Source organism: Hypanus sabinus, chromosome 16, assembly GCF_030144855.1.
Source record: "Hypanus sabinus isolate sHypSab1 chromosome 16, sHypSab1.hap1, whole genome shotgun sequence".
Classification (NCBI taxonomy): Eukaryota; Metazoa; Chordata; class Chondrichthyes; order Myliobatiformes; family Dasyatidae; genus Hypanus; species Hypanus sabinus.
In genome coordinates this window covers 15,071,435-15,098,714 of record NC_082721.1, presented here as the reverse complement: position 1 = coordinate 15,098,714, position 27,280 = coordinate 15,071,435, and the positions used below count along the sequence as shown (strand labels likewise).

General features: G+C 41.9%; 1 protein-coding gene across 3 annotated transcripts in view; it reads right to left on the bottom strand.

Moving 5' to 3' along the window:
* spmap2 (sperm microtubule associated protein 2) overlaps positions 1 to 27,280 on the bottom strand; it is a 246,595-nt gene that overhangs the window by 209,220 nt on the left and 10,095 nt on the right. The window contains exons 1-2 of one of the 3 annotated variants that reach the window (XM_059991164.1): positions 24,706 to 27,006; positions 24,179 to 24,336 (exon numbers count right to left, since the gene is read on the bottom strand). The exons of 1 other annotated variant lie outside the window; for it this stretch is intronic. The gene's annotated coding sequence lies outside the window, so the exon portion shown is untranslated. Of the gene's footprint in view, positions 1 to 24,168; positions 24,337 to 24,705; positions 27,007 to 27,280 lie in introns of those variants that run through there. One more of the 3 variants, XM_059991166.1, reaches the window with a different exon arrangement.

The window sequence follows — 27,280 nt, the reverse complement described above, 5'->3', positions numbered from 1 at the left end:
AGCCACGCTGGTAGGGTGGTCCCAGTGGCAGAATACCTGGGAAAAGAAAACAGGCGCTCGTGAGGGGTGGCATTGGTGGACGTACATAACAGGGAGCGGATAGAGTGGAGTGCCTCAGGGAGGACCTCCTGCCATCGAGAGACCGGCAACCCTTTTGACTTAAGGGCTAAAAGTGTGGCCTTCCACACTGTGGCATCTCCCTCTCCATCTGTCCATTTCCCTGGGGATTATAACTCGTGGTCCGACTAGTAGCAATGCCCCTAGCCAGCAGGTACCAGCGCAGCTCGTCACTCATAAAGGAGGGCCCTCTATCACTGTGGATATAGCAGGGATATCCGAACAGAGTGAAGAGCTGGCGCAGGGCTTTTATGACGGACGTGGTAGTGGTGTCGGGGCAGGGGATGGCAAAGGGGAACCACGAGTACTTGTTGATAATATTGAGAAAGTAGACATTGCGGTCGGTGGAGGGAAGGGGGCCCTTAAAGTCAATGCTCAGTCACTCAAAGGGGCGGGTGGCCTTGATAAGTTACACCTTTTCAGGACGGTAGAAGTGCGGTTTGCACTCAGCGTAAACTTGGCAGTCCCTGGTCATCGTCCTGATGTCCTCAAGGGAGTACAGCAGGTTCCGAAATGGTAAAATCGGGTGACCCCCAGATGGCAAAGATGTGCATGGAGGGCATATAGCTGGTCAAGCTGTGAGCTGGCACATGCTCCCTGGGATAGGGCATCAGGGGGCTCATTGAGTCTTCCAGGCCGGTACAGGATATCATAGCTGTAGGTGGAGAGTTCTATTCTCCACCGCAAAATTTTATCATTTTTGATTTTGCCCCGCTGTTGGTTGCTGAACATGAACGCAACTGAGCACTGGTCGGTCAGCAAGGTGAACCTTTTGCTGGCGAGATAGAGCCTCCAGTGCCTAATAGCTTCCACTATGGCCTGGGTTTCTTTCTTCACCACGGAGTGCCAAAGTTCAGAGCCTTGAAGGGTACTAGAAAAGAATGCTACTGGCCTGCCTGCCTGATTGAGGGTAGCAGAAAGCGCGAAATCAGAAGCGTCACTCTCTACTTGGAAGGGAATGGTCTCGTCCACTGCATGCATCGTTGCTTTGGCAATGTCCCCTTTAATGCAGCTGAAGGTTGCGCAGGCCTTGGCAGCAAGGGGAAAAGTGGTAGACTTGACCAGGGGGCGGGCCTTGTTTGCGTAATGGGGAACCCATTGGGCGTAATAGGAAAAGAAGCCCAGGCACAGTCTGAGAATGGTGGGAAGAGGGAGTTCTAACAGGGGGTGCATACGGTCGGGATCAGGGCCAACGACCCCATTTTCCACAACATACCCAAGGATAGCGAGTCAGGTGGTTCCAAACACACACTTGTCCCTATTATAAGTAAGGTTCAGGGCTTTGGCCACTTGGAAAAATCGTTGGAGGTTGGCGTTGTGATCTGACCAGTCGTGACCACAGATGGTGATGTTATCCAGATAGGGAAATGTGGCCTTCAGTTGGCACTGGTCCACCATCCGGTCCATTTCCCTCTGGAAGACTGAGACACCATTTGTGACACAGAATGGGACGCACAGGAAGTGATAGAGCCTGCCGCCCGCCTCGAAGGCGGTGTAGGGGCAGTCCTCTGGGCGGATGGGGAGCTGGTGATAAGTGGATTTCAGATCTATTGTCGAGTACACCTTGTACTGAGCTATCTGGTTGACCATATCCGCGATGCGGGGTAGGGGGTACGTGTCAAGATGCGTGAACCTATTGATGGTTTGACTATAGTCCACGACCATCCTATTTTTCTGCTCGGTCCGAACAACAACCACCTGGGACCTCCAAGGGCTTGTGCTTGGCTTAATGATCCCCTCCCTGAGTAGCCGCTGCACCTCCGACTGAATGAAGGCCCGGTCCCCCGCGCTGTACCTCCTGCTTTTGGTTGCCACAGGTTTACAGTCCGGGGTCATGTTGGCGAACAGCATTGGGGGAGGGATCTTGAGAGTGGAGAGGCTGCAAGTGGTGTCAGTAGCCCAGCTGTCAGCATTGTGCTGGGTGGGATGTGTGGGTTGGTGTGTGTGTTTGGTCAGTAGCGGGGTATATGGCGAAGTCCCACAAAACTGAGGATTCCTGACAGTGAGTGGTGGGAGGGGCCCATCATATGCCATAGTCACACTTTCGAGGTGGCTCTGGAAGTCCAGCCCCAATAGCACAGGCGCGCACAGTTGAGGCGTGACCAGTAGCAGAAAGTTCTGATATTCTGTGCCTTGCACCACCAATGTTGCTACACAACCCACCTGGATGTCTGTGGAATACGAATCAGAAGCCATGGTGACCCTCTGGCTTACCGACCGTGTCACGAGTCCGCAGCGTTGCACCGTGTCCGAGTCAATAAAACTCTCAGTGCTGCCCGTGTCAAACAGGCAGCTAGTCCTGTGCCCCTCCACCAGGATGTCCATCATTGACCTTGCAAGCTGGTGTGGGGCGCTTTGGTCGAGGGTTACGGTGGCCAGAGTTGAACTGCCATTTTGGTGCTCAGTAAGCACCAGTGGGTAGGGGGCGGGGCATGTTGGCACTGACAAAGATGGCCGCCCCCATCCAGGCATGCAAGATGGCGGCCCCAATGCCTCGCATGAGGCGGGCAGGCAAGATGGCGGCCCCCATGCCTCCCAAGCAGCATTGCCCGACCCGGCTCGTGGTTTAGACTTACAGACCTTGGCGAAATGACCCTTCTTCCCGCAGCTGGAGCAGGTCACTTCTCGGGCCAGGCAGCATTTTCGGGTCCCTAGAAGTAACACTGCGCGGGCTTGTGACTGGCAGCAGCTGTGGTCAGGTTCAGGGAGTTCGTGGAATCGCGACTGGCAGCAGCGTTGGCGAATTCGCTCGCGGGAACCGGCAGCGGCGGGATTTGCGGTGTCCACGGAACCGGCGGGGAATCGCGCGGCTGGACAGCATCAGCGTTGTGCAGAGCAGCCTCCAGTGTGTCGGCCGTCTCAATCGCCGAGCGTAAGGTAAGATCGGTATTTTCCAGCAGCCGCTAGCGTACATACGCTGACCTCATTCCTGTAACAAAGGCACCTCGTACTAGCAGCTCCACATGCTGTTCCACCATGAGAGTTTTGCAGTCGCAAGTCCGCACGAGGGTCTGTAGGGCTCGGAGAAACTCGGCGCTCGACTCTGCAGGCCGCTGCTAAGCTAAGCTTACATGCTAAGCTAAGCTAAGCTAAGCTAAGCATACATGCTAAGCGATGTCTTGCATAGCTGGTGTTCACCGGCCGCAGGTACTGTCTTTTGAGGGCATCCAGTGCCCCTTCATAGGTCGGCAGGCCTCTGATAAGTGAGTAAACTTTCAGGGTAACCCTCGAGAGGAGAATTCGGTGCATAACAGCGGGTTCAGTTGCACTAACCTCCTCCAAGTATGATTGGAAGCATGCAAGCCAGAGTTCAAAGGCAAGATCTGCTTCAGGGTCTTGGGGGGTCCAATTTCAATCTTTCTGGATGTAAAACGCTTTCCATGTTTTAAAACTTCCAATCAATAAAATTGATGCACCATCAATAACTCTCTCTGAGACGTGAAGTCGAGATATTGGCTTTTATTGACTGGAAGAAAGAACAAGCAGTAGTTGACCACCATACTACATCCTGGAGACTGAGAGGCCGGGCTCAGGCCTCAATCGCCTTTAAACAGGGGTCTGTGGGAGGAGCCACAGGAGCAGTCAGCAGGGAGCGTGTCCAGACAGGTATATGTAGTTCACCACAAATACATTCTCTCAGCAGGAGTGCAGATGGTACAGATGTGTTTATCTGGAAGACTGGAGGTCTTCCCACATCCCATACACTGCACAAAATACTGCCCTTGGAGCCATTCCCGCTATACTATGCACTAGTAGATGATGAAGGGACAAATAGGAAGAGAGAGAGTAACTTACAAGATAGTTTTCTCACCCAATCCTGATGAACCAAAGCCACGCGAAAGACATGCACTCTCTAAATGAATGGCCGCTCCGCTTGCACTCGAATCATTCTTATTGGCCCTCAAATTGACCTGATTGGTCACTCCTCAAATCAGAAAATCTGCCACGAAACTTTGCCTTCAAATCCTCGATTGCCACCCTGATTAAAAAGCAGCTCTTTTCATGCACTCCAGTGTGGATTGTCTGTGGTGAACTACGTATACCTGTCTGGACACGCTCCCCCACCCCACCCCCCCCGCTGACTGCTCCTGTGGCTCCTCCCACAGACCCCGGTATAAAGGCGATTGGAGGCACTGCTCCTTCCTCAGTCTCCAGGATGTTGTGTGGTGGTCACTTGCTGCTTGTGCTTTCTTCCAGCCAATAAAAGCCTACCTTAACCCACGTCTCCGAGAGTTATTGATCGTGCATCATTGTCCAACTCCTATATCTTATGGTCTTATTTAATTTAATTTTTACGGAAATATTTGTTGTAATTTATAGTTGTTTTTTATTATTATGTATTGCAATATGTTGCTGCCCCAAAACAACAGATTTCACAATACATGCCAGTAATATTAAACCTGATTTTGATTCTAGTTCTGAACAAACAAATAAAGTTATACGTGAAATAGCATGTGTGACAAAGGTTACCAAAGTATTAGTGCGAGATTAAAAGAGAAAGAAAAAAAAGACTGGAGGTAATCTGAAATGGAAACAGAAAATGCTGGAGACACTCAGTAGGAGGCAGCATCTGCGAAGAGAGAACATTGTAGTAGTCCATGACTTGTCATCCTGCTGAAGGCTCTCGGCCCAAAACATCTACTGTACTCTTTTTCCATATATGCTGCCTGATATGCTGAGTTCCTCCACCATTTTGTGTGTGTTGCTTGGATTTCCAGCATCTTCAGATTTTCTCTTGTTCACAATTAGTTACGTTTAAGTTCATGTTCAAGTATATTGTCATGGGTATAAATACCTATGGTATAAATCCCATGAAATGAGCTTTTACAGCAACAGCACAGTACATTATCACCATGACATACGTACATTACAAAACTTAAATTTACAGAAATAATGCATAACTTACACAATGGAATAAACAAGCATTTGGAACAAAAACTGAAGGAAATAGTTAATGATTAGGAAAGCACATCAGCTGTGCTCTTCCATAATGAGGTCTTCAAAATGCACTGACCTGCATTCTACACCAAGAAAGGTTTGGGTTAATTGTAAAATTGTTGGCACAGTAGAAACATCACATGTTATTTAATGATTAGATAGATGATTTGTTAATAGTACAAATCTCATTATGTTCACAGAGGAAACTTCCCAGAGTCTCCAGCCATTATGCTTGGATGAATCTTTTATTGTGCTAACACCAGTGACTGTACAATGGGCCAGACCATTAACTACACAGTTTGAAAAGAATTGGAATTTATGGCTAATTTACTGAAGCTAGACTGAACTGGTTTTTATTTAGTTGGTACAATAATAAAGATTACAATTTTTTTTAGGGAGCAAGTTATGTGGAAATTTGTGTTGATCTAAACTACAAAGCAGCATCAAACAGTAGAGCCTACAATATTAACAGTGCACATTAGGTACCTGACTTGAATTATTGGCACAGTTATGTATTTCTCACATTCCCATATTGCTATCTTTCCAAGTAGTTGACCTGGAAGAACACTTTTCTTCCTTCCACATGGATGCTAAAATGCCTCCTGAACTTTGTCGTAAGGATCAAGGAATTCAATATATTTTAACATAGGGCATAGAGCAGCACAGCTCTTTGGCCCACAGTGTTGTACCAAACCAGCTAAAAAGTAAATCAAAAACTCCCAAACACTAATCCCTCCTTTCTTTTTCAATCTTTTTATTGAATTGTTTAAAGACAAATACAAACACATAACGGTCATAATAGTACAAAGTGAGTGGGATTACATTGTTGGCAATTAACACATGTGAGTAAAAACTATAGGTAACATCAATATAATTGACCTCCCAAACCCTTAATATAAACAGGATACAAGGAAATAAAAAGATGGGGAAAAAACCCAAATGGAAAAATCAAAAATAAAGTAAACTAAACTAAGCTAAAAACTAAACAAAACCCTCCTACCCAAACAATAGTCATATCCCTCCATCTTCCTCACATTTACCAGTCTTCAGTTCCCAGTTTTTTTTCCACATTGTTATCTTGATCTTCATTTCTCACCCTGTCTTTATGTCTGATTGTAATGGAAGGCCAACGAGTTTTGGGTAGACTGAAGTTGTTAATATTCCTGCAGCATGGGGTTTGTCTCAGCTTGCTTCCCTGGCAGCAGCTGTACCTCAGAGAGCCCTCTGTTAAGCATCTGTCGGGATGAACCTCGGGCAAATACATTGTCCACAGAGAAGTGGAGAAAATGTCTGATACCAGAGGACATGGCTTCAAGGTGAGATGTGAAAAGTTTGAAGCAGGTTTACAAAACAAGTTTTGTTTATACAGGGAGTGGTAGGTGCCTGGAACCGAAAGCCAGGGATTATGATGGAAGCAGATATGATAGCACATTTAAGGTGTGTTTAAACAGGAACATGAACATGAAGGGAATGGAGGAAAAGAGACCATGCAAAATGCAGGTGTGTAGTTTAAAATGGCAACATGATCTGGTCAGCCATCATGGACTAAAAGACTTTTCCTGTGTTGTGGTGTTCAATGTTCTTGATTTTGTCATCCCACTGCAGCCACCTCAAGGGCAATGTCTATTGAGAGACAGAATGTGCAGGAAGGTTCCGATGGAACGGGTCCCTCATTGCCTGACAATCAACACACTTGATGCTTGTTGGTGAATTTTGAGTTTCGACGTTACAGTCTGCAGCATCACTTTATTTCGAGTTCTCCTGACTCAAGAAACAGCAGCAAACTCTCTCTCACCGTTGAGAGAGTGAGGGAGAGCGTTTGCTCGAGTGCAGAGACCTCCGACAGCTGCGCCCGCTGTCCCAACGTTTTGATCACCCACGGTGCTTCAGTCAGCGATTTCTGCCGCACAAGGCTGCATCCCTAAGGCACCCACCTTCCAAGCCATTCCTGGAGTCTATCCTGTTCATTCGTATGGAAATCTCTTCAAAAATGCCAAAAAATAGCAACCGCACACAGGAAGACAGTGGCTTTAAAAATTGATTTCCAACATGACCATCTCCACAAATGATACTGTTTTCTTTCTACATAGTACAGGGACCATGAGAATGGAAGGTCCTGTACCCATATTTTTCCACCTATTAAATGGTCAGTTTTGGCATTGGTTTAAATGGATGTATACACAATACGTACAGCATGTATGAACATAGGCATAAATGATAACGTTCATATCTTACAATTATACTAAAAACAAGTTGAACAATGACAATTCTGATGATCACTGAAAAAAACTGTAAAGATAAGAATTTTAAATTAGTGAATTCTGATTAATTAATTTACTTCAAACATTAGAATGTTTGAACTACAAGGCCGGGAGTATTCTTATTTTCCATTTGGGTTCAAATAGTCAAAGTCCAATATTATCATTATAATTGGATGCAATCATTCACGAGTTTTTAGCATTATTCCATAAACAGAAGCAGCTGGGTATGTAATGATCTACATACTTGGCCATTTCTGCTTAGAGAGTGAATGATTACAACTGACTCCAGGGTTTATGATCACAAAATTTAAGGTCTTCACACTTACATCCCCCAAAATGGAAAAAAGTACTAATTTGTAAATAATCTGTCTAGTCAACATGACTGATTATTTGGGCTGTAAACAGGGCAGGAATAGGCAATGCTGTAGGATCTTAAACAGTTCTTCGATCCTTATGACATGTAAACAAAAAATGCTGAAAATACTCCGCATGTCAGGCAACATCTCAGGTTGAAGACCCTTCAGTTCATGTCAACTTTAACATTCCTGGCATTAAGATGATGCATCACAGATTGGGATTTGAATCTCTTACTGTAAGGTTAGTTGTTGCAATCTTGACAGTAAAGAATGATATTGGCATTAAGTGTTGTAACTTCTTGCTGCATCCTGAAGTACGCAATGCAAGAACGCACAAAGTCCGAAGGTATTGTGTACAGTTTTGGGCTCCTTATTTTAGAAAAGATATACTGACATTGGAGAGGGTTCAGAGGAGATTCACGAGAATGATTCCAGGAATGAAAGGGTATGAGGGACATCTGGCAGCTCTTGGGCTGTATTCCCTGGAGTTCAGGAGAATGAGAGGGACTCTCACAGAAACATTCTGAATATTAAAAGGCCTGAACAGTTTAGATATGGCAAAGTTATTTCCCATGATAGGGGATTCTAGGACAAGAGGGCACGACTTCAGGATTGAAGGACATCCATTTAGAACTGAGATGCGGAGAAATTACTTTAGTCAAAGGGTGGTAAATCTGTGGAATTTGCTGCCACAAGTGGCTGTGGAGGCCAAGTTACTGGGTGTATTTAAGGCAGAGATAGATAGGTTTTTGATTTGCCAGGGCATCAAGGGGTATGAGGTGAAAGCAAGGGAGTGGGGATGACTGGAAGAATTGGATCAGCACATGATTGAACGGTGGAGCAGACTCGACGGGCCGAATTGTCTACGCCTGCTCCTATACCTTATGGTCTTATATCAAGATAGCATTTAAAATACATTTATACAGATGCATGAACAAGCAGGGAATAGAATATGGAATCATGGTCTGTTTGGCAGAAGGACCTGTTCCCATGTTGTCCTTTACTATGTTCTATAAGTAGCACAGCTATAATTGTCATTGAACAATTCCCAGAAGTGAAAGACCAATGCCCAACTCAACACTCTACATTTAAAGTTATAAATGCAACTAAAAGAAAATGAATGCTCCGTCACTTTTACTTAACATTAAAATGTGAGCAAACACTGTGTATGCATCACACAGATGTGTCAGCTGTGTGTTGTGCAAGTCAAACACAAGTAAGTTTACAATATGCAATGATGATCTGCAGTGTTGCAAAAATATTGGTGAACAAAATTCCAGAGACAGAGACAGTCTGTACAGAGAAAATCCAGGACAGGAACAGCAGTTAGCAGTTAGTTTGTGCTTTGTGAAGTACTTTTGATTTCAATTTAAATCACTGACAATTTTCATGTGTTCAAAGAGTGATGAACAGATGTGGTGTCATTTTAGGCAGTTGATGAAATAATGAAAGATGCTATTTTTTTTCCATTAATAAAGAACTTTTGTTGGCAATTTGAACCATTATTTCCAGGATTTTAGAGAGTGAATAACAAAGTTACTGAGACATGAGGCAGCTTCTGAACTGAGTTGCTATGCCTGAGCATGATCCTTCCCAACTTTGATAACACACAAGGAGAACAACCCAAAATATTCTCTCCGTTTCATTCCACTTCAGCCTTTGACTTTCTGAGTTCAAAGAATACCAAGTGTACTTATTATCAAAGTATATATATGCAGTATACAACCCTGAGATTCATCTTCTCTACAGACAGCCACAACAAAACAAAAAAAAACCCATGGAACCTGTTCAAAGAAAAGCATTAGACACCTCATGCAAAAGAAAATCATGCAAACTGCATCAAGAGCAATAACCACCGCCCTCCCCCCCCCCACACGCATAGAGCAATACAGCACAGATACAGGCCCTTCAGCCTACCAAATCCACACCAATTACAGTGCTGCTCAGCTAGTCCCAATTTCGCCCATCACCCTGTAACATATGTATATGTTTCTCTGTATAGTTTTTGTAAATTCCATTGTATTTCAGTTTTCCTGTAAATGCCTGCAAGAAAATGTATCTCAACATGGTATATGTTAACATCTACATACAGTACTTTGATAATAAATTTACTTTGAACTGTAAACCCTGCTCTGCATATACCCATCCATGTGCTTCTTAAGTGATTCCATTGCACCTGCCTCAATTGTTAGAGATAAAATGGAAGATTTAAATGGTAAGTGATGAACAGGATCCTTTTCCTTATTATTCAACAAAACTATAAAAGTTACTGTATAATACATCTTGTATCCTTTAGGAATCAGCTTGGCAGAATTTTTTTAACATGTACTTCCCCAGTTAAGATTTCCACTGTTATGCTGTGAAGTATTTTATTTAGCAGTTTTCTGTAAAGTAAGTGTGTTCTGCAGGCAAGAATGTTTTGGCTTTGATTAAAGATAAGAAGCCATATTGTCCAAGTAAGGAATGTTGTGGTAATCAATTGTAACTTTCTGCCCAGTGGAAGATCCAGGAGAGCTGGGTGGGATCAGATTTCTGAAGGACTGTAGTCTGATTTGGGGTCTTTTGACAGGAGCTGCAGAGCAGGGCAGGATGCCATTGGAAGAAGAGTCCCTGTTGCAAGAAGTGCTTTGTGTAGATGAATGGCTCCAAGACAGAAGGGCCAATACTCCAGAGAGAGCCAATTTATTCAAGATAGTCTTTGAGGGAAGTTTGGAATGTGGTGGGTGCTTTCACGCACACCATGGTTCCAGTGCGTGAGTAAAGCAATGTAGCCCGACTACTCCAGAAATGAACTTCAACGTTTAATTGTAATGGGTGCTTTTAATTTTCTTTGCTTTTTCAGTAGTTGTATAGACACCCGAAGAGTAGACTATCTGTTGGATGGAGGTGACCAAGCAGATGCCAAGTTTTTAAGCTCACCAGTGAGAGGTGGTGCTTTAGCACTGCTGGCCCACCGCTTCGAGGGAGTCTTGATCATAGAGCGGGCTGAAACTCCCGAAGACAGGTGGCAGATCAACTGATGAGCCCACTGGTGATAGCACAGGACAGTTAACATCTTAGCCCAAGTGTATTTTCAGTTCAATCCTAAAGTTGAAAATTTGGTAAATATACTTTCTTTATAATTTCACACTGGTGTACGATATGTCATTTCTGTGCTACCGATAACTGTGTATGGGCAGTATTTACACAACCTTCATTACAACTATATTCCTTAATTTGAAAATCCTAACTTTCCTGTTTGGTAGAACCCCGAATCATACTGACCTTAGGTGTATATTGTTTATGAAAAGTAGCCTTTGCACCGTTGAGTCACTTGGCTGTTAGCAGAGTTAGCTAAGTTTATACCTGAGCCCTGGTGAGAGGGTTACAAACAGGTGTAATGGTTCAAAGGCAAAGTTAATGTCTTGGAATAAAAATGTTCATTTTTCAGTACTCCAGCACTTTCTGTTTGCTTGAGATAACACATGGTTTGTTCATCAAGAATCAATGAGCTTTGTGATTAAATTCACATGATATTACTTAAGCCCATCACCCTTACGGGGGCATAGTCCACTGACTTTTTGGTGTAAAGAAAAGTTAAGAACAATGATGAATATATAGGGAATTAGAGATGAAATCAAGATCAGATCACCCAAGATGATATTGATTTATAGGGATTATAATGATTTACAGGGATGGAGACTAATAGAAATAGCATCCATACTCATAAAGTTCTATGTAATATCCACTCTACCATGGCAAAAGAATTCCCAGCGTTATTGACGTACTTCTTAGTATTATCGATGTGTGCAACATCTATTTTTTGCTCTGATGGTTTAAAGTGACAGTGTTGGGTGCAGCCTGCAGTTCCGTGACTTCAGATAGTCTTTAGTCATATCTTTTGGAATGGATTGCAGCATAAGCATGATTCATAAAAGTAAGCCAGAGGTAAAAGTCCATCTTTATCTTTAAAATGCACAAAGTTAACTGAATGTGCATAGCACTGAATTGATAATATCTATTGGCTAGTAGACCAAGAAGTGAAATTGAGGCAGGTGACGAGGAGAAATGTCATGATCATGTTTTCCAGGAATGGAATTGTTTACAATGAATGAGAAAATCCAGTACAGGGAGTCCCCAGGTTACATAAGAGCTTCCCCCTAAGTCAGAAACAATTTTCAATGGTAACCTATACTGCATCATTATACATCAACTTGCTATAAATCTTTCACCTTATTGAATTATCACCCCAACATATTCATTAGCGATGTTGCAAATGTAAGTGGGCTCTTTAACTTCTTGCACATGCTGCCAGAAAACACCATAAATAACAGACTCTTAGAAAGGGTGTCAGGATGGAGATAAGTCTCTACCAAAGGAGGTGTAAGGTGCTCCTTCCCTCCCATAACCTGCAGGTCAACCTTGACCAAGGTATGGCACCTGCTTAGCCCCCCCATCCCTGATCAGGGTCACGTGAAGCCATGGGAGCAGTTAGTGGATGGTTGGATGAGCAGCTGGAGCATACCACAAGTCCTGGTTATGTGACCACTGACTCCAGGCAAACAATCTCTGAAGAGTATTGGTAATGGCTGGGGTCACCCATCTTGTAAAACACTGCCCAGAAGAAGGCAAGGCCAAACTATTTCTGTAGAAGTATGCCAAGATCTATAATCATAGACCATAAGCTCTAATGTCTTATGACACTGCACATAATGATGATGATGGCTGTTAAAGCCCATTTGGTAGCAGAGCTGGAAGTCCAACCAGCACTCAAATCATTAGTTGAACTTGAGAGTATGTTTATGCAGAGTCTTGTGACTTTCACTCTTTAATTTGCCTCTGAGGAAAAAATAATACCAAAACCCAAGCCCACACTATTGTTTGTGTAGTTATTTGGAAGTTATCCTCTGGTTTTGTGGCCTTTTTTTAAATTCTGGTTTCACTCTGATCAATAACCTGAAGAACAATAATAATAAAGTGAGACCAAAGCTATGGGAGTGCACAAAATGTGCTGAAACTATGGACAATTGACAGAACACAAATGCAAATACTGCTACATTATTAAGCGTGCACAAGTTATTGCAGCTTGGCCGGTCACCTAGAAAGAATATCAGTAACAATAGCAGAGATCACTACTTTGATTTACCTTTTCTGCCTAACACAGGCACAAGTTTTTACATGCATTAACTCTTGTAAACAAAATAATGGGAGAGATTTATGGATCCACTGCTATGTTGAACTTATACAAACACATTATGATGACAGGAATGTACTTCCGGAAATATGTGTCAAGCTACATGAGAGCTGAATCAAGCTGTACCATACAGCTCTCTATTCACAATATTTGGGAACGTGACTCATTGAATCGTTTAGTACAGGAGAACACTTAGGCCATTATACTTCTGCCAGCTCTTTGAACAAGAAACCAATTAGAGCTCCTCCTCTGTCCTTTCCCTGTAACCTGCAATTATTTCCTCTTTTCAATTGTGCACCTTTTTGAAAAATGCTACTGAATTTACAGCCCATGCATATAAATAACCTCTACTCCCAAATCTAGTTTTCTATCATAGATCTGTGATCCATCATGTTGGAAAAGACATAAAGAGACACAACACAGAAACAAGCCATTCATCTTACTAAGTCTATGTTAACTACCAATCACCCATTTAACTAATATGACATTAATTCTATTTATTCTCCCCACATTTCCATCAACTCCCTCCAGATACAAACCATTAGCGACAAATGGCAGGAGGCCAGGACTGAACTTGATGTACTGGAGTGGTGAGGCAGCTTCTCTACTAACACAGCTGTTTTCTGCCCCAAAGCTTTGTGCATTTGAATCACTTGTCCTTAATTCAAGGATGGAGGGGAATAGAGCAGCCAGAACCATGGCTAGAAGCAACATTGACCAGTATGTGTTCAGAAGAGCCATGAGATGCACTTAAAGTAATCAATGTGACAACAATTAGTTTACAAGCTTTGAGTTTATTTTATAAACTGCATAACTATTATGAAGATTACATATATTTTAAAACTTTTTGTAACAACTGACTTCTGAAAGATTTTGAAGAGCCTTCAACAACCCTCAAACAGTAATTTAAACAACTTTATATTTCTAACTGAAAACAATGAAGAGTATCCTTGGAAATTGAGCTTTTGAGAATAATACAATGGTCAATCTTTATTTAAAGAAACTTTATTTAGTAAGTTTTTCAGTAGAATTCTTCTTAACTTCTTGGTGGAAAATGCAGAGTTGATCCACATGCTTCCACACAGTTCAGCTAGCACATAAGATTGCATTAAAAAAAAACCTCTCACTAACTGGACTTTGATAAATAGTCCAGTCAGTGTATTTGTAGGGCATAATTATCAGCATTGACTCTTCTATTTCAGTATACAACCTGGCTTATTTAATAAATAAAATAAATGCATAACAGGGACAAGCATTATGGACTAGTTAATCTTCCATGTGATGTCAACAGAGACGAGGCCAAGGACAATCAATATTCAGGTCAAGGCAAAATAACTGAAACCAAGCTGGCGAGTGGAATAGCAGACAGCGGAGGCAATAATTTGGTACCAAAGAAAAGGGGCAGTTCGGCGTGTGCTGGGTAAGAAAATGGAATATGGAACATGGATTAAAAAAGTAACAACGGAAGAGCAACAACTTGAAGGACATAAAGTAGGAGGATGGAATAAATAAAAGGAGATTGAGAGAAAGATTGATAAGAAAGATGGTGAAAAGTGAATGTCAGATTTAAAAAAATGTAGAGGGAGATGTAAACCTAAAATGTAATGCAATGCAGATATGGGAGTGCTAACATGTTTATTTTACCCCGTAAGAGAACATAGAAGTTATTCTTGCTTTAGGAACAAATAGGAAAATTGAATATGCTTACTCCTGTCTCTAAGAAGTCTTACAAGCAAATTCTATCATGGGAGCCATGTGTTGCCAAGGGCTCTTCTTAAAAAAAACTATATTTTCTTTCAGGATGTTGACTGCACTGGCAATCCCAACATTTAATTGCAACATCTGATGACTCCTGCATTGAACAATTACATTACTAGTAGTTAAGAGTCAACTATTGCTGGGTTTGAATAGTGACACAAATATTGTCAGACTGTGATAAACATTAGTGAATTAAATAGGTTTGTAAAATCAATCAGCAGGTTTCAAGGTTACCATTTAATTGCAAATATTTGTTTATTTGAATTAAAATTCCGTTTCCATGAGAGGATTCAAACTCATGTGTCCTGAGCTCCACTGCCAGCCCAATAAATTAACTGCTATATTATATGACACACTGTATCTGCTTTGACGTAAAGTAGCAGGGATTCCAATGTGACTCATTGTGAGGTTGTCTTTCTCAGTGCTCAGTTATGATTCATGAAGTATAGACTTGGTACTATCATTCCCTGTCTTAAACCTGATAGACATAGGTGGTACAGCTCGGAAATTTGCTCTAGTAGGAAGATTTCCATTGGTCCCTCTTTGATGTTGATGATGTTATCACAGCAGGAAGTGAGCTAATACATCATGCGTTTGAAGAGATTAGAAAACAAAGTGGATTGGAAAACACGCTTCAGTGTGCCAACAGCACGTGGTAGGGAACAGAAATGAGTGTCTGAATGCTGCATGTGAAACCTGAGAAGGCAGTGACGCCAAAGCAGATTTTACAATACTATTCCAAAGGTGGAGCATGCAGACATGACTGGCAACCACTTTGGGTAGAACCAAGGAATTAGACTTCCACAAGATCATAAGAGCAGAATTAGGCCATTCAGTCCATCGAGTCTGCTCTGCCATTTCATCATGGCTGATCCCAAATCCTATTGAACCCCATGCACTTACCCTCTCACCATCCCTTGATGCCCCAACCAATCAGGAATCTATCAACTTCCGCTTCGAATATACCCATGGATTTGGCCTCCACCACGGTCAGTGGCAGGGCGTTACATAGATTCATCGTTTCTTAGTTAAAAGAATTACTCCTTACTTCTGTTCTAAAAGGTTGCCCCTCAGTTTTGGTATCCCATCCAGAGGAAACACCCTCTACACATCCACCTTATCTAATTCTTCCAACACTCAGCAGGTTTCAATGAGATACCCCCACATTCTTCTAAATTCCAATTAAGTACATGCCCAAAGCTGCCAAACGCTCCTCATATGTTAACCCCTTCACTCCTGAAATGATCCTTGTGAACCTCCTCGGGTCTCTTTTCAATGGTAATACATCCTTTTTGAGATAAGGAGCCCAAAAACTATTGACAATACCCTAAGTGCGACCTGACTAGTGTTTTATAAAGCTTCAGCATTATCTCCTTGTTTTTATATTCTATTCCTCTTGAAATAAACGTCAACATTGCATTTGCCTTCTTTACCACAGACTCAACCTGTAAATTAACCTTCTGGAGGTCTTGCACGAGGACTCCTAAGTACCTTTGCACCTCTGATGTTTGAATTTTCTCCCCATTTAGATAATAGTCTGCACTATTGTTCCTTTTAGCAAAATGCATTATCAGATATTTCCCGACACTGTATTTCATCCGCCACTTTTTTGCCCATTCTTCTAATTTGTCTAAGCCCTCTGCAATCACATTGTTTCCTCAGCACTACCTACCCCTCCACCTATCTTCATATCATCTGCAAACTTTACTACAAAGCCGTTAATTCCATTATCAAAATCATTGACAATGTGAAAAGTAGTTGTCCCAATACTGATCCCTGAGGAACACCATGTCACTAGCAGCCAACCAGAAACGACCCCCTTTATTCCCACTTGTTGCCTCCTGCCTGTCAGCCATTCCTCTATCCATAGCAGTATGTTTCCAGTAACGCCATAGGATTTCATCTTGTTAAGCAGCCTCCTGTGAAGCACCTTATCAATTGCCTTCTGAAAATCTAAGTAAATGACATCCACTACTTCTCCTTTGTCCATCCTGTTTGTTACTTCCTCGAAGAACTCTAACAAGTTTGTCAGGCAAGATTTCTCTTCATATAAACCATGCTGACTTTGACTTATTTTAACATTAGACTCCAAATACCCTGAAATCTCATCCTTAATAAAGGACTTGAGCACTTTCCCAACCACTGAGGTTAAGCTAACTGGCCTATAATTTCCTCCCTTCTTAAAGAGTGGAGTGATACTTGCAATATTTCAGTCCTCCCAGACCATGCCAGAATCAAGAGATTCTTGAAAGATCATGATCAGTGCATCCGTTATCTCTTCAGCAACCTCTTTCTGGGATGTAGTCCATCTGGTCCAGGTGACTTATCCACCTGAGGACCTTTGAGCTTGCCTAGCACTTATTCCTTTGTAATAGCAATAGCACTCACTCCTGCTCCCTGACACTTATGGACCTCTGGCATTCCACAGTAAAGACTGAAGCAAAGTACCCATTAAGTTTATCTGTCATTTCTTTGTTCCTCTTTACTACCTCACCAGCATCATTTTCCAGTCGTCCAATATCAACTTCCATCTCTCTTTTATTCTTTATATAACTGAGAAAACTTTAGTATCCTGCTTTATATTATCAGCTAGTTTGCCCTCATAGTTCATCTTTTCCCTTCTTATAGCTTTTTTAATTGCCTTTTGTTAGATTTTAAAAGCTTTCCCAATCATCCAGCTTCCCACTCACTTTTGCTATTTTATATGTCCTTTCCTTGGCTTTTATGCAGTCCTTAACTTCCCATGTCAGCCACAGTTGCCTAGCTCTGCCATTTGAGAACAACTTCTGTGGGACATATCTATCTTGTGCCTTGTGAACTATTCCCAGAAACTTTTGTTCTGCCATCATTCATGCCAGTATCCTCCTTCAATCCACCTGGGTAAGATCCTTTCTCATGCCTCTGTAATTCCCTTTAACCATTACGATATTGATAAATTTGACTTATGCTTCTCCCTCTCAAACTGCAGTATGAGTTCAATCACGTTATGATCACTGACCCCTAAGAGTTCCTTTACACTAAGCTGACTAATAAAATTGTGATTATTACACAATACTCATTCTAAGATTGCCTTTCCCCTACTAGGCTCAAGCAAAAGCTGCTCTACAGCTTGTAGGCTACAAGTACCCTCTCTTGCAATTGGACACCAACCTGGTTTTCCCAATTCCTTTGCATTTTGAAGTCCCCCATTATAATTATGACAGTACCTTATTACATGCTCTTTCCAACTCCCTTTGCAATCTCAACCCGCATCTTAGCTTCTATTTGGAGGTGTACATATGATTCCTATAATGGTTTCTTTGTCCTTGCAGTTTCTTAACTCCACTCACAAAGATATGGCATTCTCTGACCCTATGCCACCTCTTTCTAAGTGAATGACATCCACTCTTACCAATATAGCCACACCAACGCTTATGCCTTTCTGCCTGTCCTTTCGATACAAAGTATGTCCTTTGATACTTACCTCCCAACTATGGCCTTCTTTCAGCCACAACTCAGTGATGCCCACAACATCACACCGACTAATCTCTAATTGCACCATGAGTTCGTCCACTTTATTCCGAATGCTACGTGCATTTAAATCCACCACCTTCAGTTCTGCATTCTTTTGCCTCTGTGGTACAACTTAACTCTTTGCCCTATCTGCAGTTGTACCCAATCATTGGCTTGACCTTCCTTATATTCATATTACAGATTACATCATTTACTTGTAAACCTGTTGGCTCTTCCTCAGCTCTATTAGATGACCTTGGCTGGTGTCTCAGAGCTGGGTGAGTCTACACCTGTGCCACCCCCCCCCCCACCCCAGCACTTCTTCTCTGCCACCTAACTCAGACCCCTCCTTTGGTGCTCCACCCTTGCCATTCCCAACATCCTTTGCTCCCGCCAGATTTGCAAGCTCACTCTCCACTCCACATTGACAAATAGAGTACTGAGCTGAAGTCTTAGGCACCCTAGCTATATATATGTGCCTAAGACATTTTCACAGTACTGTATGTGAGTTGTAGTTATATCCAATCTGCCGGTGCCTTCTTGATGTCTGGTAAAATGAATGTTTAAGGACTAAGTTTTTTTATGATTTATCCAGTCAGCATTTGTTTTGAAGATGACAACATAGATTTATGAGTTAGCTTCTGTAATAATATGGTGGGGTTCTGTTGTCATGAAGATAGTGTTCAAGGAGTGTTATTCCTCTATTGTCTCATTTCCCTCCATTATTTGTTTCTGGCTTCACTTGGCCAGCCATTTACAAGATTGCTGATTGTCTATGGAATGCTGCTTCTGTCATTTATAGTACTATGCCTGCTGTCTGGTATTCTCGCATCGCCAGATTGACAATTCCTTTTTGTGCACATGGTGTTGTTTCTGTATGTTCTTCTGCACTCACAATTGAAACTGGGATACCTCTAGTTTCACTTTGAATGGTGCAATAACATGGTACAATTTTACATTAGTGGGAAATGCAATTTGCTGCTGCAGATGCTAAAACAGAGAGTCAGTTTTGTGTCGTTTTTTCTCTCCTGAATCTTTCTCATTTATCATGAATGTCATACCATTAAACATGATGTAGGGTATTCTCTCAGTGAAAACAAAGTCCCAAATGGCTGCCCATCAATATTATATTTTCTGCAGAACAAATTTATGGACTTGGCCTCCGGGTTTGTCTAGGAATTATAATTCTTACAGAGGCAGAAGAGTATTGCTAAAGAATTTTGAATGAACAACAAGAGAGAAAATATGTAATGTCTGGAATGGAGATGAGCATTTTAAAATTCCAGCATCACCAGTCCTCAATTGTTGACATATTACCAATGCTCTGGTATCCCTTACCCATGCTTGATACCATGCAGTTAATTGGCCATGGATCCTAAGAGAGAACAGGCATAATTAACAGACTAATTTGAACCTATCGGTTTCTTGGCTGCTACTTAATTAGAATAGCTGCACTAAATCCTTCACCAGACATAAAGGTGCATCGGCTCTCCTCCTTCCGAATAATCCGATTCCACATCCTGTATTTACTGTATCAGTTCTGGATATCTCATGGCAGGGTACGTTTATATCACTAATCATTAACCTTTCCCCTTGATCACGGATTTGTTTGTCTGGCATTTTGTCAGACAAGTTTTGGCTCCACTTTGGCTGTAAGCTAGATTGCAAAAAAATGTTACTGATTTAAGTTTATCTCAAATAAGGATTACATAACACAAAATAACTTCAAAATTAATTTGTTTGATTAAGAGCGGTGCAGCAGTGCAGCAGCTAGTGCAATGCTTTACAGCGCCAGCAATCACCAATCGGGATTCAATAACTGCTGATGTTTGTATGGTTTCCTCCTGACTGTGTGGGTTTCCTCTGCTCTCCAGTTCCTCCTGCATTCCAAAGGTGTGCAGGTTAGGTTTAGATTTAGTAGGCTATTGGCCTGCCATGTTGGCACTGGATGTGTGGTGACTCTTGTGGGCTGCCCGCAGCACATCCTTGGACTGGGATGGTCAGGGATGCAAACGATGCATATCACTGCATGTTTCAATGTTTTGATATACATGTGACATATAAAGCTACTTTTTAAATCTATCTCTTTTCCCCCTCCTCCACTTACATTGGGCAGAAGATAAGAAAATGCTGAAGAAGAACTTCTATCTCACTGTTCAATAATCTCTTGGATGGACCTCGTGTGTGATGTTTATTTGGTGAAGAATAGATTGACAGGGGTAAATACTGCATGCCTGTTTGCCTCTGTTGTTTTGTTAGGAAGTTACTTGAGGATGGTTTGTTTTGACTTCAGCTCCACGGGTTTTGAGATGGCTGATGAAGCCAATCAGTGACCTGGAACCTCAGCTCTGGTGGGGCAGGAAAGGGTTGAAGGGATATGGTTAGTTTGGGAGGTGACACCCTCCATGTTCTATTTCAGCAGAGTTTCTCTCTGCTCCTGATGAAGGGACTTGAAGATTCTTGTGACATCCAAATTTTCCTCCATTTTGAGCAGTTATGGACAATACCCAGAGGAAATTGCCACAATGCAGTTTGTTCATTATGTGCCGTGTTGTATAACATGGGCATCATGGTCTATCCATGGCCATGATGGTTCTTGGTAAATTTTTGTACAGAAGTGGTTTGGCATTCCCTTCTTCAGGACAGTGTCTTTACAAGATGAGTGACCCTAGCCATTATCAATGCTCTTCAGAGGTTGTCTGCCTGGCGTCAGTAATTGCACAACCAGGACTTGTGATATGCACCAGCTGCTCATATGACCATCCACCACCTGCTCCCATGGCTTCACATGACCCTGATCTCTCAGTGCTAAGCGGGTACTACACCTTGCCCAAAGATGACCTGCAGGCTAGCATAGGGAAGGAGCACTTTACCTATGTTATAAGTTTTCCATGGAAGCTTTGAGAACTCATCTCCACAATCCAATCTCTTGTGAGAACCTTAGAGACTGATGTTGGGCTTGCAAATGAAGTGCCTGCCTACTGGAGACAACCAAGTGTAAATAGAGCTTTAATGCTGAATATGCTGCCATTAGTTTTCTTATCCTCTTATTGAGTTTGGATAATATTGCAGAAAGATCATGGATGCCACCTCTCCAGTGCTTTGAGAAGATGGCTGCGAATAGTTCTATGTTTCAGAAATGTACAGAAGGTGAGGGATCACTGCTATGGTAAACTATAAACATGAGAAAGCCTGCAGATGCTGGAAATCCAAAACAACACCCAAAAAATACCGGGGTAGCTCACCAGGTCAGGCAACATCAATGGAGATGAATATACAGTTGATAGTTCGGATCAAGACCCTTCAGGTCCGAGAAGGAAGGGAAAAATGCCAGAATAAAAAGGTGGAGCAAGGGGAAGGAGAAGGGCTAGAAAGAGATAGGTGAAGCCAGGTGGGTGGGGAAGGTAAAGGGCTGGAGAGGAAGGAATCTAATAGGAGAGGAGAGTGGACCACAGGAGAAAGGGAAGGAGGAGGGGACCCGGGGGAGTTGATAGGCAGGTGAGAAGAGGTAAAAGACCAGAGTGCGGAATAGAAGAAGAGGGGAGGGGGAGGCAAAAATATTTTTACTAGAAGTAGAAATCGATATTCATGCCATCAGGTTGGAGGCAACCCAGAAGGAATATAAGGTGTTGCTCCTCCACCCTGAAGGTGGCCTTATCTTTGCACAAGAGGAAGCCATGGTCTGACACAACAGAACAGGGATGGGAATTGGAATTAAGATGTTTGGCCACCAGGAAGTTCCACTTTTGGCGGATGGAGCCAAGATAAGCCGTTTGCCCAATCAGAGTTCTTCAGCCTCCAGTATTCTTTGTTTCAATCATGAACTGACAACAGATTAACCAGGACTAAAACTGAGTCTGGGTACGCACGTATGATTATCAGATTTACATTTCCCTACAAAAATGTAGTCTTTGCTGTAAAATGGTCTTTTGTTTACATAATAGGATTGTGCTAATAAGCTCCAACATCAAATAGTTTTGAACTCAAGTGAGGTCCTGTTGAATACTAGCTGCTAACACAGAGACAAATGAGAGAAAATCTGCAGATGGTGGAAATCCAAGCAACACACTCAGCAGGTCAGGCAGCATTAATGTCATCTATGTAGGAGGCCACGTTGGGAGCACTGGACACAGTATATAACCCCAATAGATTCGCAGGTGATGTGTCACCTCAACTGGAAGGACTGTTTGAGGCCCTGAATGGCCTCCTGTATATTGGTGAGACCTGACGTAGATTGGGAGACCGCTTCGTCGAGCACCTGCACTCCATATGCCAGAAGAAGCGGGATCCCATTTTAATTCTACTTCCCACTCCAATATGTCAATCTATGGCCTCCTCTACTGTCGTGATGAGGCCACATTCAGCTCGAAGGCACAACTCCTCATATTCCATCTGGGTGGCCTCCAACCTGATGGCATGAACATTGATTTCTCAAACATCTAGTAATGCACCCCCCTCACTATTCCCCATCCCCTCTCCTTATCTCCTTGCTGACCCGTTGCCTTCCTCTGGTGCTCCTGCCCCCCTTTTCTTTCTTCATGGCCTTCTGTCCTCTTCTATTAGATTCTCCCTTCTCCAGCCCTGTATCTCGTTCACCAGCTCTTTATTCCACCCCTCCCCCTCACCTATACCTTGTGTTTCTCCTTCCTCTCCTCCACCTTTTAAATCTACAGGGTACTTCTCATCTTCTTTTCTCCAGTCTTGCTGAAAGGTCTTGGACCGAAATGTCCACTGTACTCTTTTCCATAGATACAGCCTGGCCTGCTGAGTTCCTCCAGCATTTGGTATGTGTTCCTAACACAAAGAAACTGACAGCTGTGTCAAAAACAGGCCTGGTCTGTTTTGAAACTCCTTTAAAGCTTGTCTTCCTTCTGTTTTTACTGCAGCGATTTGACTGAGCAAACTATTACACAGTGTGGTTTGCACGAATGGAAATTTTCCACAAGGTCTTCTTGCCTGCAGCACTAACTATTAACTGTTGCAGAACCAAGCAAGATAGAACATGGTCCCGTTGACCTTAGTTGCATTTTCAGCATTTTCCGTTTTATCTTAAAAGGAACAATTGTTTGCATTAATGACACAAGGCATACAGTGGGTCACAGCAAAAGCTAGAGATTTATATATTTATTTATTAATTGAGATACAGTGCAGAATAGGCCATTCTGGTCCTTCAAGCCATGTCAGCCAGCAACCTCTGATTTAACTCTAACCTAATCACAGGGGAATTTACAATGACCAATTAACCTACTTAACGGCATGTCTTTGGATTGCGGAGGGGAAATGGAGCACCTTGCATTCCACAGGAGGCCGTACAGAATTCTTAAAGATGACATCAAAATTGAACCCAGAACTCTGTGAGGCCCCAAGATGTAATAACATTGCGTTAACCACTACGCTACCATGGTGTCCAAATAATTTGTGTAAACAAAATATTACAGATTTTAAAGTTCTGGTGAAAAGTTTAACTACAGGCATGGCTTGATTTATTGAATATTTCCATAATTTTTGGTTTTTGGCTTTGAGAAATGTGTGAACAGAGAAACATGTACTTCATTATAAAGAAAGTATTATTGTACAGTAGGGGTTCCCAACCTTCTTAAGCCACGGAGCCCTACCATTAACCAAGGGGTCCATCGACCCCAGATTTGGAACCACTGTTGTAGAGAATCAGACACAAAAAACAGAAGATGTGAAAGAAGGAGCAACAGGTCCGAGTAAACTAAAGTAAAATTAGAAAATGTTGGAAACACTCAGAAAATCAGGCAGCATCTGTGGAACGAGAAACAGAACTAATATTTCAGGTCAAAGACCATTCATCGGAATTGCTGACGGATAATCAGCACATTTCCAACGAAAAGTCTCTTACCTGGGTTGTAGGAGATCTAGACAGTGTCAGAGTCACCAGCAGGGAAGGGTAGAAGAATTTAAACCTCATTGCGTGTGAGAGCTCATACTGGTGGTGCCAGTAGTTTGAGTGTGGGGATGGAGACAGGTAGCACATATGCAAGCAAACATCACTTTCTTCAGTTATTATTGGACTAGTGTCAAAGGGACTGTCTTTGTATCTGCTTACCCCTTTTTACCTGCAAATTAGTCCTGATTCCAGCTTTCGACCCAAAACATTGACAATTCCTTTTCTTCCTTTGCGACCTGCTGAGTTTTTCCAGTAGATTATTTGTTACTGTGGATTCCCACATCTGTAGTTTTTTGTATCCCAATGAAATGTGATGCAAGATCATAGCTAGGAGACAAGAAGCAAAGGTAGCTGTGAATTATTTATATTTTACCCTTCGGTTCACAAACAAATTTGCCAGAACTACATTTGAAGCTAAGGTTACTGTGAGAACTATGAGCTCTAGGTAATATCCAGCTCCTGCCAATTCACAGTGCCCCTCATTAGCTTCAAAGTTGATACTAAAATAAGGCTTGTTAATTAAAAGCTCGGGCCTGATAATAACAGGCACCGAACCATTATCTTATTATAACAAAAATGTTTAGATTTAAATGTTGGCTATATCTTCTGGTTGCCAAGCAGTTTAATCTATTTGTGTATTACTGTAGTTGTACAATCAGTACATCAGAAAACAAACTTCACAGGACAATAACATACAGTAACTGATGATTTCTCATCCATTGTTCAAAGCTGCAAATGCTTTTCTGAACCTATTTTATAAGAGCTTATTTGTTAATATGGAGATCCAGAATTTTCCTCTGTTCCGTTAATTTTTAACCAGTAGTAATGATTCAGTTACATAATCATTTTAAATATTAACCAGAGGAATTCATGACGAGGTTCAATAAATTATATATCCAACATCAAAATCATTTGGTTTTGCATTCAGATAGCATTTTTAACAACCTCAATGCCTTTAAATAATGAATTTAATATTGAACCTGTTAAAGCAGAGTGTACCCAGCAAGATCCCAATCACACTGATAAAGATGATGATCAGAAAATCTGCTTTTTAGATTTGTTAACTTTGGAAAAAATATTGGTTTGGATCATGGGGGGAGCTCCAGAGCTCTTCTTCAAACAGCAGTATGCAGATATTTTGCTTCCTACGAAGAAGACTAATGGGACTTCATAAGCCCACAAGAGATTCTGAAGATGCTGAAAGTCCAAAGCAACACACGGAAAATGTTGGAGGAACTCAGCAGGTCAGACAGCATCTATAGAAATGAATAAACAGTTGATGTTTTGTGTCGAGACCCTTCTTCAGGATTGGAAAAGAGAGGGAAAGATGTCAGAATTAAAAAGTTGGGGGAAGGGGAAGGGGAATAATTAGAAGGTGATAGATGAAGCCAGGTGGGTAGGGAAGGAATCTGACAGGAGAGGAGAGTGGACAATGGGAGAAAGGGATAAAGAGGGGGCTTCAGTTTAATGTCTTACCCAAATATAGCATTCCGCCTGCAATGAAATAATCATTGCGCGCCCAAGAACTGACAATAATCACTGGAATGGAGGCAACAAAAACCAGAAAATACTAAGCAGAAGGGAGGAACAATGGAGGAGCTCAGTTTAGTATCAACTTCAGCCCCTCTCCAAGTATTTTTACAGACCAATATTTCATTGATAAAGATTTTGGAAATTTGAAATAAAAGTTAAAATCATCTATCAGCTCAGTCAATGCCTGAATGATAAGAAGAGAAGAAAATTTGGATGTGAGGCAATTAATGACCATTCTAGCAAAGTAATTTCAAGTTCTATGCTCTGGAATCAACAATGGTTTCAAAGAATTACAAGATGGTTAGTGTACAGGACTCCATTTGGCCAATTACAACCATGCCGGGTCTCTTCCAGAGCAATTGCTAGTTCCATCCACAGGTTCTTTCCCCATAGTCTTGTGATTTTTTTCTTCCATCATGCTGAGTTCCTTTTTGAAGAACAGGATGCAGATTTTAATAACATGCCATTTAAAAAAAGGTTTCAGTTTAATTTCACTCTTGATTTTCTTCCCCTTTATTTTAAACCTGTGACCTCTGACCCAGTCAGAGCAAACAACCTACTAGTAACCACTCTGCCAAAGCATTATGGTAGTGTAGCAGTTAGCACGATGCTTTATGGTGCCAGAGATCCATGTTTAATCCCCACCGGTGTCAGTAAGGAGTTTGCATATTCTACCTGTGACCTCCTGGGATTCCTCCAGGTGCTCCAGTTTCCTCCCACATTCCAAAACCATACAGGTTAGTGTTGTGGGTTAGTAATCTGTGGGGTGCCCCCAGCACGTCCTTGGCCAGTGTTGGTCATTGGTGGAAACTAACATTTCATTGTATGTTTCGATGTATATGTGACAAATAAAGCTAATCTTTTTAATCTCTTCTATATCAAATCCCCTCTGCTACAAAATCAAATGATCCAGTCTCTCTAAATCTATGTAAAACTGCATCATAAAAACAATTTTCAAAACTATTTTCTTTACTCTCTTCAATGCCTTTTTGATTTTTAATTCAACCACATATGCAAAGTTTCACTCCCCAAAACCAACCTACTCAAGTATTAATTTATGCTGAAAAGAACTAATGTTTATCCAATGTGCTGACCTCTATAAAGGGCTAATAATTCCAGGAAAATCACATGATCATTTTGATAAGTGAGAAATAGCCAGATTTTAGAATAATGTACCAGAGCTAACACAAAAGGCTGTCAACACCACACCACCTTAAAATTTAAGTTGTAATTGCAGTGGTGTTAGGGTTTTAAAAACAACTGACACTACTGAATGTATTGATTTTACATGAATGTAAAAAGACTTTTACTGTTTATTGTATATTATGAATGAAGTCCAGTTTTGAAAAACCAAAGATAAAAATAAATCTGACAATTTAAGTTGAAATTATATACAACATCGAATTGTACCTGAGTGTTTGAGAAAAGTTAGTTGTAAGTGTGGATTCTAACTAAAACTTAAGTTGAAAATACTTGCCTATAATGAGAGAGCTATAGATGGTGGAGAATCCAAACTGCAGAGTCAGCTCCAGAATTAACTCAGATACAGACCTGAAATAAACAAGATGGCACAAAACAAAATCCAAAGACAAAATAGAACTCCTACAATTAAACACTGAGTGCTCAGCATGAGCCCTTTAAGCACAGACGTTCCATGAAGAAATTTGGCAAACAATAATGGGCAGTGTGAGTCTTAAAGGAACAGCAGTAGCTAGCCACACATCAGGGAATTGAAGTG